We start from the raw sequence: 13,780 nt of genomic DNA on the forward strand, positions 1-13,780 counted from the left end.
CGGACCCTAAGTAGGGGTCTATAGTCCAAACATGGCTGCCGAAATTTTTTTTATGGGCCATTAAGGGGGGTCACAGTGGGCCCCTAAAGGTAAATTGCGAAGAAGAGAGGAAAGAGCTTTTGAAGCGAAACTGTGGTAGGCTTCACGTTTCACCGTGGACTGGATGGTAGGCCTCCAGACAAGCAAGTTCGCTGCTGGAGGGAGGGGTCCTGGGTTCGAATCCCTGGGACGGACAAATTTTCAAGAAAATTTTTTTTCTGTTAAATTATATTATTTTTTTAATGTGTTTTTCGATATTCTGGAGGGTCCTGCATGTAGGAAATAATTTTTTTTATTGGGAAAAAACTGGCCCGATATCACACCTTAATAGTGACCTATAATATTTTAATTGGACCACGTATTGTATTACCGGGTAATAGTGTACCCTATCAGAGGAAATAATTTGAGACCTCATAGGGGGTACACAATGTGGCCCTGTAGTTTAATACGTATGCATATCTAAAATAGTGTGTTCAATCGCTTTAAAATGAGGAAATTCATGTTCTAAAGAACTTTAAAACGAGGAAATTCGTGTTCTTAAGAGCTTTAAAACGAGGAAATTTGAAATCATTTTTCAATAATAACGCAAGGCCCGATATCAGACCTTAATATTGACGCATAATATATAAATTGGACCACGTATTATATTACTGGGTAATAGCGTACCCTACCAGAGGAAATAATTATAGACCTCATGGGGATACACAATGTGGCTCTTTAATTTCCTATGTATGTATAAATATAATAGTGTGTTGAATAGCGTTTAAATGAAGAAATTCGTCTTCTAAGGAGCTTTAAACATTCGAAGTCATTTTTCAATATTAACTAATGCAAGACCCGATATCAGACCTTAATATTGACCCATAATATTTTAATTGGACCACGTATTATATTACTGGGTAATAGTGTACCCTACCTGAGGACATAATTATAGACCTCATAGGGTCTATAATTATTTGTTCAGGGTCTATAATTATTTGCTGAGCAAATATTTATAGACCTCATTTCTAATAATAACAATGTGGCCCTGTAGTTTACTATGTTCGCATATCTAAAATAGTGTGTTCAATCGCTTTAAAATGTGGAAACTCGTCTTCTAAAAATCTTTAAAACGAGCCGATACGAAGTCATTTTAAATATTAACGCAAGACCCCATATCAGACCTTAATATTGACCCATAATATTTTAATTGAATCACATATTATATTCAGTTTACTATATTCAGTTTATTGAGGGTTACTAGCAGGGTTCGTTGATTTAAATCAGCTTGATTTAAATCACGATTTAAATCAAATGATTTTTTTAAAAAAATCATTGATTTAAATCAACCAATTTTTTTATCTATATACATTGATTTTAAAAGTTAAAAGACAGTGTTTTAAATTTTTGATACTTTTATTATTTTCTTTTCTCAATATTAAAATTTAATTTAAATAAATTGCTGCATTAATTAATTTTAGTTAACGAAATTACTTTCTTGGTGTGTGTTAAATTCCAACACATTTGAAATTACATTTTTAAAAATCTTTTGATTTTTGAGATTGAAAGTACAGATTAAAGTAAACATTTAATGCTGTCTTAATATAGACTTGCATAGCTGTAGAAAGTAATTAATAAACATGAATTTTTTTCGAAAAATAATACAAGTAATGTTAATTAAAATTCTACCTTTTGAATGAAAAAGCGTTAATTAAAATCTACATCATATTTTATTGGTGGAAAGTGTATATTTCTGAAGCTTGAGTTTATATTAAAAAGAAATTACCGTAATATGCCAAAAACAGAAAGAAAAAAAACGGGCTGATGAATTCAGATGTTTTTTTTCCCTATTGTAGTGTCATTCTTCCCTTTCAAACTCTATTTGATGCAGTAGGGTTATTAACTGGTACTTTTTTCTCATAATATGTTTACAGTATCTTTGACATTATCTGATTTTCTATAAAGAAATTTTGTGAAAAAAAATTACAATGAACACATAGATTTTCTAATTTTTTTTTAGCTTAACTTATCTATTTTGATATAGAATTAAAAGTGAATATTTTAATATAAAAATATATAGATTAAATATTTATTTATTTTTTGATGAATACTTCAGATGTTTTTTAATATTTATAAACACAGTCTGCTACATTTATTTTGTCATTTTAAAAATCATGAGGAAAAAAAAAAGAAATCACAATTTTGAATTAAAGTTATGGTTTGCTAACTGAAACTTTGTTTTAATAGTTAAAGCATAGGGGTCTGTCCAAGCCGGTACCTTTACAAATTCAACATTAGGAAAAATGATAGAATAATCACACAAAATACTTATTCTTAAAATTTTATTTTTGTGTCTCGTAAGAAACAATAAATCCATATTTTTACTATATTTGTGTTGATTTTTTAATATAATTTTTAATTTTCACAAAATAGGTACCTCTCAGAAAGACCCAAACAGACCCCTGAATTATTCTTTAAATTCTCTATTTCATCTAGTCTTTAAATTTTAATCATGCATTTCTTTCAAAATGGTTGCTATGCATTCAAAGCCATGTTTTAGTTAGAGCTTCTAAAATATTGTTACAATATAGTTTTAATATTAAGTTAATTTGTTTAAACATTTATAATTTTTTTAATCATAAATTAAAGTTCTTACAGTGTATTTGAATAAAAATCAAAAAAATCTGATTTAAATCAAAAAAATCCGATTTAAATCAAAAAAAATCTGATTCTTTTGATTTTTTTTAAAAAAATCACAAACCCTGGTTACTAGAGGTCATAGACCTAGTTACCCCTAATTGACAGCCGCAAATCTAATTATTTTTATTTAATCTTATGAAGAATATTAATTCAATTAATTAACAATTAGCTAAATGAATATTTAGCTATCTAGGTAATTAATACATATTTGAATAGATTATTAATAAATGAACTAAGAAAATTTTTTAATGTATTTTTAACATTTAAATTATTTTTTGTAAAAAAAAGTATTTTTTACACAGTGCAATCCCTTAGTCTAGAATATGTGCCAAGCATAAGCTATGTTTCCACTTATTAATACATTTTCAAACTAGGTAATTTTTCTAATAATAATCACTAATAATTTTTCCTTTACTGTGCTGTACTACTTAAAAGCAGAATAATAAAATTGCTGTCCAAATTTATAAAAATAATGTATCTCACAAGTAATTGTGCAAATTTTAACTTGCAGTCTATATATATGTATATAAATTATAAAACATAATAAATATATAATGAAGCTAAAAATATAGAGCCTTAAAATGAAAGCTGTGTGTTTTTAAGTTATACTATTGTATCCTATACAGAAATAAATACAACCTACAGCTGATAATATTAAGAAGCTGCCTACAGATGATGATTTAGTGTGGTATTGATCATGAAGTTGTGTTCTGTTGATTATATTAAGTCTTGCAGCAAATTTTGCAAAAAATAAGTGTATTGTTCAAAAATGTACAAATGTAGCCAGCTGCTAATATAATCCTATACAGAAATAAATACAACCTACAGCTGATAATATGAAGAAGCTGCCTACAGATGATGATTTAGTGCGGTATTGATCCTGAAGTCGTGTTTTGCTGATTATATTAAGTCTTGCAGCAAATTTTGCAAAAAAATAAGAGTATTGTACAAAAATGTACAAATGTAGCCACCTGCTAATATAATGTAATAAATTGAATGTACCCTGGAATTAGCTAAATACATAATTAACACAGTTTATTGTATACATTTTATTTAAATACAAAGACATATCTATAAACAACACAAAAATTACACAAATTTCTATTTATATTTCATATTCAATATGAAAATAATAAGGACAACAGAGAATTGAAATATTTTTGTCCACATAGAATCACTTGGGCTTAACAATAGAAGAGTTCTGAAGAACTTCAATAAATCAACTACAACAAACAATGCTTGACATTATTCAAAATCCTGAAAGAGAGGATAAAATAAAAATTATGCAAATCATAGATTTTAAGCAACATAAGTATTTTTGTGAAAATGGGCTTTTAAAACCAAAATTTTATCTTGAAAAGTTCTTGCTTACGTCATTTCATCAATACATTTTGATTCATTAAAATACCTATTGTAACACCATGCAGATATACACCAGCCTTATAATTTAGAAAGATTTTGAACATAAAAATCCTTTTTGAATGAAATTATTGAATAGTGAAACACAAACCCATTAAGATTGACACCTAGTACATGAAAATCTGGCTGTTAAATTAAAAGTTATTCAGGGTGCTCACTTTTTTTATTTTGTGCACACCTTTTATCAGAAAATATTTAATTAATTTTCAAAAACTTACTGTTTTTTTTCCTTCTTTATTTTATGGTGCTCAATTTTATTGCTTTTAATACTTAAAATGATTATGAAGATTGATAAAATGATTATTCTAATGTAAATTGTTTCAAAGAAAGGTATAGAAGAAAAATTACTTTTAAATATATACAACTTACATACTGATACGAATTTATCAATCATATTTCCTTTTCGCTTTACTTTCATGATTAAATTTTTAATTGTATTCCTTTGACAAAAAAAATTTCAAAATTTACAATATTTTTCGAATTAAAATATGCATCAAAACGATAATATGTAATCAAATTGAAACCAGTTCAGCAATAAATGAAAAAATTTTGCTCAAAATTTGCTAGTTGAAAAAACAGATAATTTTCCAATACTCTAATAGCTTTATATTTTAAGAAATTTTTAAATTACTTCAACGGTGATGCTTTCTGAAATTTATATGTTTTCCGTACATAAAAAGAAAGAGAATTAGATAAGAACAGTTGTAATTAAAAAAAAACAAACTATCAATGACAGATTTGACTAAATCACAATTTCAATAATGTCTCTATGTAACTGGTATAGATGTAAGACAAAAATGGACAAGTTTACATAAATATTATACATAACATTATTTACATCTCTGAAGAAATTTATTTTCTTCAATTTTTATTTTATTTATTTAGTTACTTTTTTAACTAAAAACTTTTGTTACATACTCCATTACCATGCCAACTACAGAGTTCTCCTTTAGAATAAAAAAGGGCAGGGTGCTTCCTCACACAAAAGAGTACATTGAGTTTTGAAAGGGCTCTTACTTAACACCGTAAATATTTAACAAAATGTGTAATAGCTGAATTTAATCTTCAACGATTGTTAAATTACCCTCATATTTCAAAAAAGAATTTTTACTCATTATCAAAATGAGAGAAAAATTTGTAGTTTATAAAAAAAAAGACATGCTAAAAGAGAATCACTGTGCACACATTTTTTCAAATAAATAAATAAACAAATATACAAAAATATTTATTAAAAAAATAATTTAAAAATCCCTTAATAAAATAATTAATCCTAACAAAGTAAATATTTATACTGGTATCAGAATCAAACCTATCAACACAGATAATTTTAAAAGTGTGTAATTATCATTTAAACATTAAATTTTTTTAATGGAATATGAACAAAAAGACATTGTCATCAAAGGGCAGTGAGGGCGGGTGGCCCTTCCCCAGGAAGTACACTGCATACTACATGCATTTTCATTTGATACAAAAAAATTAGTTGCCATTTTCTGTATATAGGTGTAGCAGGTGCTCCATATGAGCCACTTACAATATATACTTTTCAAATTTCACTAAAAATTTTTGTAAAAATATACATGCATTAAGGGGCACAAACCAAAAGAAACAAAACTTATTGAAATCTAATGAATAATTTGGAGGATAGCTGGACTGAAAGTATTTAACCTGTTTGATTGCCAGAGGACAGAAAAGTTAAAAAACAATCAACATTTCAATATGGAATTAAATTGGTTCTGGTGTTTTTCATCTCCCCTAACTCATAAGAGAATCGTAAGATATCTATAATTTGTTTGCTTACTTAAATGTTAGTTTTCAGACTCCAAATGTGTTTAATTTTTAAACTTCTGTTTCAAGAAAACTTTTTTTTTTGAAAAGGTGAATTTTGCCTTAAATAAAAAGATTTCCTTCTATTTACGAATAGATAAATAAGTGAAATGTAGGTGTTATTAACACTGCTTTTTAGTTATGATAAATTAAATTTACCTACACATTTAATTAATTTTTTTAAGAATTTTTAACTTTTATGAGACATTTCACGTGCTTAGACTAAAAATAGGTTTTCTTATCGGAAAAAAATTGTTCTGCCAAATAATGTCTTTGAAGGCATTCAATACTGTACATGTTAGTTTCAAGATGCTTCAAATCGGTACTTTATCATAACTTTTTCTTCTCTAACCTAAACTCAATTAAAATTTTATTGTGCTTAATATGAAAAAAATATTTTACAAACATGAATATAAAATTTGGAAATATAACTTTTTTTTCATTGAATAGGGAAGAGAACTATGAAAATGAAAAACCATTATTAAAATATAAAACAACAAACTCTCACTTCTGCACTTTTATGTGCCTTTTGCACATATACAAAAATTTTCAAAGGATCATTATATAGGAAAATAATGTTAATTATCATTTGTTTATGTGTGGTTCAGAAAATAAATATTTCAATTATGCTGACAATTTTTTAAAAAAATAGACAAAAATTTTAATTTGTTCTCTTTAAATAGGAAAAAAATAATCACATTTTTTTTAGAAAAAAGTGTTTACATTTAAATTAAAGCAAATGAACAATTTTCCTAACAGATAAAATGAAATATGGTACTGGATCTAGTGAAATAGTTCATTTTTCTTCCCCTTGTGACTTTTCATGCTTATTGTTTCTAGGAAGACATTTTTTCTATGAACTTGAATAAGGTGTCTCATCTGTACAACAACCATATTGAAACCACCATATATATACCACCCATATGCTTTGAAAATTTATCATGTACAGTTTCTTTCCCACCACTGATTAAAACATTAGTTTTTGGTAAATGACTGTTATAGCGATTACTATTATTCAGTTTCAGAGAAAACAGAGATGGCGAAAAAGTTTCTCAAAGTCATAAAAAAGAGTTAGAAGGATTAGCCACTACTCATAACTATTTATAGTTTAATTCAGCTATTGAAACTTTTCTTATTTGTATAAACTTACTGTTTCTGAAATCTTATGCACTTTTTCTCTTGGTCCCAAAGACTGGTGCAGAAGTGAGCATTTACGGTATTCTATTAATGAATTCTCTGAATATATTAAAGTGCCCCTAATCCTTCTTAAAAATCATAATTAAAATAATAAATAAAATTTCTCAAAATAATATTAAATTGCTTATGCACATCAAAGATTCTGAAGACGATAAAAACTATAAGTTAAATAGTTAATCATCGACTAATGAATTTAAAAATTAGTCTGTATCAGTGGAATTAGTTGATAACAGTTGTTTTTTAAATTTATAATTGATTTTGAAGAAAACTCTTCCAATTGATTATAATTAAATATTTATCTTTTATATATGGTATGCCACCTATTACAATCATTAAAAATTTGCATTTGAACCCTCACTGTGCTGCAGTAAGATTGACAGCAACCATTTTGCTCCAACCAACAGATTATGTAAACAAAATAAGAAAATTATCAAGAAATAAAGCTGCCAGATTTTTTCGTTAAGCTCAGTTTCAGACTACTTGTAAATTTACTATTAAATTAGAGTTCAATGCAATAAAAAAACATTGTGTGTAACAAACTAGTCATTATATCAGTCTATCACTTTTATATAAAACTCAACATAAGGATTTGATGTTTAGTGTAACGAAAAAAAGTTTTTAGGGACAAAATGACTATAAACTTAGCTTTCAGTGATTTGTTTGGAAGTAATCATAACTTGTTTTGTCAATAGAGTAAGAGCTGAATTTGGAGTATTTTAGTTACTTGGTAAGCTAAGTTGACAAGCACAGAGCTACAGTACAGATTTTAGTACTCGAACTAGTCGGATAGTAATATTAATTTCAATCGCAAGTTACGATTGTTACAAACATAAAAGCGATAAACCAATTAAGAATAACAGATGCAGTAAGTAATAAGAAAACTTACAAAAACTCACGGAGGACTGGCACAGGACTTTCCAACATTTAAAGAGCAAGAAAAAAAATAGTTTTCATACGGTATTGAGCAATATTCTATTTAAAGAGCATTTACTATAAAAACGCTTTAAAATTGTATGTTTTTTATGTAAATATTAACTTGAGATCTACAACAAAAAAATTTCACCTAACTTTCAGCAAAAATTTAAAAAGCATTACACAATGGTAACACAGAAAATTTGAATAAAATTGTTTAGAAATCAGAATGAGAAAAATAACTTGTAGGTCAGGAAACTTTTTAAACAGAATTGTCAACAATAAAACAACAAAATTTTATAAGTTAAGGTAAGCATTGAAAATCTTTCAAATAGTTAATTGAAAAATTTTAATTTCCACTAAAAGATTCTGCGCAAAAAATGATTATAAATTTAGCTTTCAGTGATTTCGAAGCAATTATAACTTGTTGTTTTTAGTTAAATTAGCATTCATTGTTTTGTCAATATTTTTTATGCAAAGGGTCAGATGAGGATAAGGTCCACTATACATAGGGCAACTTAGTTAAAATCTTTAATGTAAAAATTAACTGAAAATGTGTCATAAAACAATAAAGAATATAAAAAGTTTGTTACTTCAAAAAAAAAGTGGTTGCTTTTCTTTGCTATTAAAATTAATGATTAATATCTTTCAGAATGTATGAATTAATCAAGTACAAACAATTTTTTTAAAAATTAGGACGAGAGAAGGCCTTTAGAATAAAAAAAAACAGACAAATAAATAACTTACTTCTGACTCTGGCTGGAGGTGTGGATACAGAGGAAGACGTTGATTTACAGGATGAACTGGTAGAAGACAGAAGAGAAGATGAAGGGTTGAGATTCAAATCCTGGGAGCGAATCAGTGCCGATCACCTGCAGAGAAACATAAGATAATGAATGACAGATACATAAAAATAGAAATTTAAACAAAAAATAAATATAACTTTCAAAAGTAAAAAACTTTTGGATAAAACATATTTCTTGAGAATCCCACTATATTATGTTCTTTTAGTTTTATTACCAGGCAGTGAAACATTTTTAACAGCAATTTTTGAAGTGTCTGGTAAGACTAATTTTTATATAAAAATTTTATTACAAAATTTTAACCTTTTGCCAGCCTTTTATCAGCCACCAAAGCTTTATCCAATGCTTCGCACAGCACTCAAACCAAGAAAGAACTGTTCATAGGCCTTGGAGATAAAATTTAACATGAAATTTGTATTTAAATGTAGTAGTGTTTTTTCTACCTTAAGACAAGAAACTCAACTAATATCAAGGAAGAGGAATAAAATTGGAATAGTTATCAAGTTGTAAAATAAAAAATAAATAAAATGCTACCATTAAAGTTTATTAAATTTATCTGACAAAGCAATTAAAAAATAATTAAATATTAATGTACTAGAAATTAACTTTCTTTTTTTTTACCAATTAGACCTATAAGCTAACAAATATCACTGCTGATGTCATTTCTAAAATATTTGAAAATATGAATTATCAAAAGTTAAATTTAAAACAATGTGTTATGCTTAATCAAGCAGAAAATTCCATTTTTTTTTTTGCTCATTCTGCTTGAACAGTTTGTCATATACTGTTTGAACAATGACAGTGATCTTCTTCGTGCTCCAGATTATTGATATGTCAAATGTCATTGCTTTCGGACGGCTGATTTATGAATCTCATTCATTGTAGGCATTCATTTATATATATATATATAGAATTTCTTTGTCTAGTGATATTAATTATAAGGATCAGACCATAGCTAATGAAATTTAAAATTGCTTTCATATTTAGAAAAATAAGTACTTACATAATATTAACTTGTATAATCACAAAACTAGAGAACTAGTAAAACTAGGGAACAAAACTAGGGATCTAGGAACATTCTTTCAAAATAGGTGAATCGTATTTTAAAACAAAATGCAGATATTTTAAGTTAGCTTTGCTACTATCTTAAATTTACAGAAGAAGTCAGAGTGGTGCAAAACTTAAATTTTGCTGTCTAGACAAAGGAGGTATTGTTTCAGATGAATTTGTTCATGTTAAATCGAAAAATAGAAATCAAATCCCAATCAATAGAACTAAAAGTTAATGTGGTTTAATGAAAAAACAATGCAAATTTAGACTTATAAATATTTAAGCATCTGACATTGCTGCCTGAGCAAGTTAGGTATTGTCTCGTACGTTACATTTAGTTTAAATTGAACACAATCAAAAGAAAATAATTAAAATAGTTGCTCTAAATCCAAACCAAGTTGTTAGAGTAAGACCAAAATTTGAAGATATTCAAAAAGTTCATGATGAAATAAAAAAGAAGAAAGAAACATTTTCGCAAAAGAAACCCAGACAGTCCAAAATGTGTTTAGCAGAAGACAAGAGTTTTAGAGGCTTTATGTTTTGATTTACACTTTTTATCGCAGTCTAGAGAAGTGATTTTGAAAATCAAAAAAGACGCTATCCAAAATATAAATTTTAAAATTTAGAATAAAAAATACAATTTTACCTATTTGTGTGTTTAAAATTGCTATTTAAACACGTGAAATATTATTATCCGCATATATTATTTTATTCTGAATGTGATTTTAAAAAGAAAGCCAAAAATACAAAACTAGAAGTTTTACCTGCAAAAACTTTTAAATTACCCTTTAAATAAAAAAAATTTATATACATGAGGCATTGCTATCAAATATCTAGTTGAATTCGGAATGCTTCATAGTTTGGAAGTTATAAGGGTTTTAATGTCCAAATAGGTTTAACTCATTATCTATACCTTTTATATATGATAACTCTTAAAACTATTAAATTTTTTATCCCATTTATTTCGGTTTTGATTTAATTCTATAAGGCATAAAAAATTATTAAGCCATACTTAATGTGTTAGATAATGTTTAAATTCCCTCCACACCTTCCAGCTTAACGTTATTCAACTTTTTATGACTAAGATAACGTTTCTTTCTAATAAAACATTTTTCGTTGTTGTTTGGTTTTTACTGCATTTTTTTTAGCAATCTCTATGATCATTTTAAGTACTCAAAGAACAGCTACAGACACCTTTAAATAGCTGCATAGTTGTTTGAAAACAAAAGTTAAAAGAGTGCACAGGGACTTGAACTTTACTTAGCACCATGCATATATACTGTATTAAGCTATTGCTTTATCAGAGTGGCTATACAAATCAGATTTCAAATTTCCCTGATTTTCCAGATAAAAATCTTAAAATTTCCAGGTTTTTGTTTCTTTTTTCTTATTAAGTGTAGGATGTGTACAAGAAAAGTGTCTATATTACAAAACATTTTATTCAAAATGTTATTTTTTAAATATATCATCTTGAAAAACATAATTTATTTTGATAGTTTGGCAAGATTTTTTTTTTTTTTAATGTTTTGGTACGAAATTTTGAATCAAAAATCATACATTGACCAACATAAGAGTAAAATTAAATATTAATATATAGTTAGTTCTTAAAAAAATCTTTTATTTAAAATTTAAATATACTATTAAAATGAAATAGAAAAAATAGTTAAAATGAAATAGAAAAAAATTAGGATTAATGCAACAATTGGTCGACAAACATTGCTGTTAGCGATTGTAAAAAAAATGTGTGATTGGTTGGTTTGCTGAGAAAAAATAATTCGCAGATTTCTTTGAATGGGAGTAGAAAAGCTTTCAGAAAAAGAGTGCAATATAAAATCTATTATTATTCAATTATAACCAGCTAATTTTTGGAGAATTTTATAAAGTTGAGAATACAAAGACATTTTGTCAAAATAGAAAAAATTACCACCAAAGCATCGGAACAAACTTGAGCCATAAATGGATTCAGCTCAAGGGCAGAATTTAAAAACAGAAACTAATATCCTAATCCCTTCTTCCACCTCCACCAGAATCTTTCCTACATTGCACAGTCCCGTAGCTGTCAAAGGTTTCCACATTCGTTTAGCAACCGCTGGAGAATTTTATTTGGCATTCTAGTTTAACAAATTTTGATGTAAGCAAAGTATCGCTAAGTTGATGATATTTAAACTGTTTACATTTAAATATAAAAAAAGTGGGTATAATGGATGAAATAATTTAAATTAAGAAAATTAGTAAATAATTTAAATTAGTGAAATTGAAAAAATTAATCAAAGAAAAAATTTCCAGTTTTTCTTTAAAATTCCCTGATTTTTCCAGGTTTTATCCAGTATAAAGAAATTCCCTGATAATTCCAGGTGGGTGGCCACCCTGTTTATATAGAAACTCCCCTGATTTTGATGTACTTTAATTAAAATAATAAGCATATGTAACATACATGAAAAAAATAAAAATAACCTATCATTCAAATGGTTTTATAATATCTGACATAAATCCTTACAGAATAAAAACTATCCACTTAAGTTAGTGTTTGAATACCGATATTTAAAGTCTAACAAAAAGTTTTTCTAATAAAAATTTAGGGTCAGTCAATGTTCAAACAAAAACTTGGTGGCTCTGCTTACAAACTCCCACAATTGTACTACATTCTTTTCTTTTAAAGGTTGATCTTTTCGCAAAATAAACTTATTTTACGAGTAAAATAACAGTTATTGTAATTTTATATTGGAGCATTTTCTTAATATTATATATAAAATAATATGAACGATTATCTTGACTTTAAAATAATAGACTGCACCAGAGAAAAAATAAATTTAAACATAGGGAAACAGAATATGTGACATAATAGAGGTTTTGTAGTGGGCCAACGACAAATTAAAAAAAAAAAAAAAAAAAAAAACGACACATTCTGGAACAGCAAACATATGAAAGGCTAATTTTAAAATAGACCTACGGTAAACTAAGAAACATATAATTTGGTCTATTTAAATGTATTAAAGGTTTTCAAAAAAGAATAATAAAATATACTCTTTTTATTTTCCAAATTACTTAAAAACAGAAAGTACATAGCAGTAGCTGATATATTTCAACACACTTTATTTATGGAACATAGGACGATTCTTAAAACGTTTGAGATCAAATATGTACAACTCTATAATGAAAGTATAAGAATAATTCAAGTTTTTATCAGATAAAAATAAACCATTTAATTTTTAAGTGTTATATAACGCATATATGCAAACAATATTTTTGAGAGGAATTTATTTAAAAACATACAAATTCACTAACTTAAAATTTGCTCATTTTTTAATAAAATGATTTATTGTTAAATATCAAAACATTAGAATATTCAATTTCTTATAAAATTAATTCATGGTCTAACTTATAGTAAATAGAAGTAATTATTTTAATGGTAGTTAATAGAAGCAAATATTTTAATAGTGGCTGAAACCTAAGCAGAATATAAATACTTTAATAGTGGCTGAAACCTAGGCAGAATATTGGGGGGGGGGCTAAAATAGATTCAGCGTATTCATAAATTTATATTTCAATCTCGTGTTTTCTACAGCAAACTATATAAGACAAACTGAACAATTACTTACAAGAATGTGATGATGCAAATTATAATTGAAAAAATTGTTTTCATGAATTAAATTTTTTTTTTTATAAGTATGTATGATATACATTTTGTAGGATGCATAATAAGAAAGGGAAGTTATTTTGATTTTAGAGGCATTATTAGGTTAAATTACTAATATTAGTAACTATACTAAATTTAACTAATTTTATTTGAAATTAATTCCTTAGAACACAAATTTTTTGAAAAAAAAAAAAATCTTTTTTTTTTTATGTAAAAAAAC

At 26.5% G+C, this 13,780-nt stretch overlaps 1 protein-coding gene across 29 annotated transcripts in view; it reads right to left on the minus strand.

The window, feature by feature from the left end:
• Window positions 1–3,752: 3,752 nt before the first annotated feature.
• Window positions 3,753–13,780, minus strand: part of LOC147806921 (integrator complex subunit 11-like) — a 36,774-nt gene continuing 26,746 nt past the window's right edge. For 20 of the 29 annotated variants that reach the window (XM_087168596.1, XM_087168577.1, XM_087168574.1 and 17 more), the window contains 2 exons: window positions 8,818–8,942; window positions 3,753–3,975 (listed from right to left, as the gene is read on the minus strand). The gene's annotated coding sequence lies outside the window, so the exon portion shown is untranslated. Of the gene's footprint in view, window positions 3,976–8,817; window positions 8,943–11,847; window positions 12,035–12,968; window positions 13,072–13,780 lie in introns of all 29 variants that reach the window. The other 9 variants (XM_087168585.1, XM_087168592.1, XM_087168586.1 and 6 more) reach the window with 4 other exon arrangements.

Source organism: Parasteatoda tepidariorum, chromosome 7, assembly GCF_982258835.1.
Source record: "Parasteatoda tepidariorum strain Cologne lab strain chromosome 7, Ptep-v5.0, whole genome shotgun sequence".
Taxonomy (NCBI): Eukaryota; Metazoa; Arthropoda; class Arachnida; order Araneae; family Theridiidae; genus Parasteatoda; species Parasteatoda tepidariorum.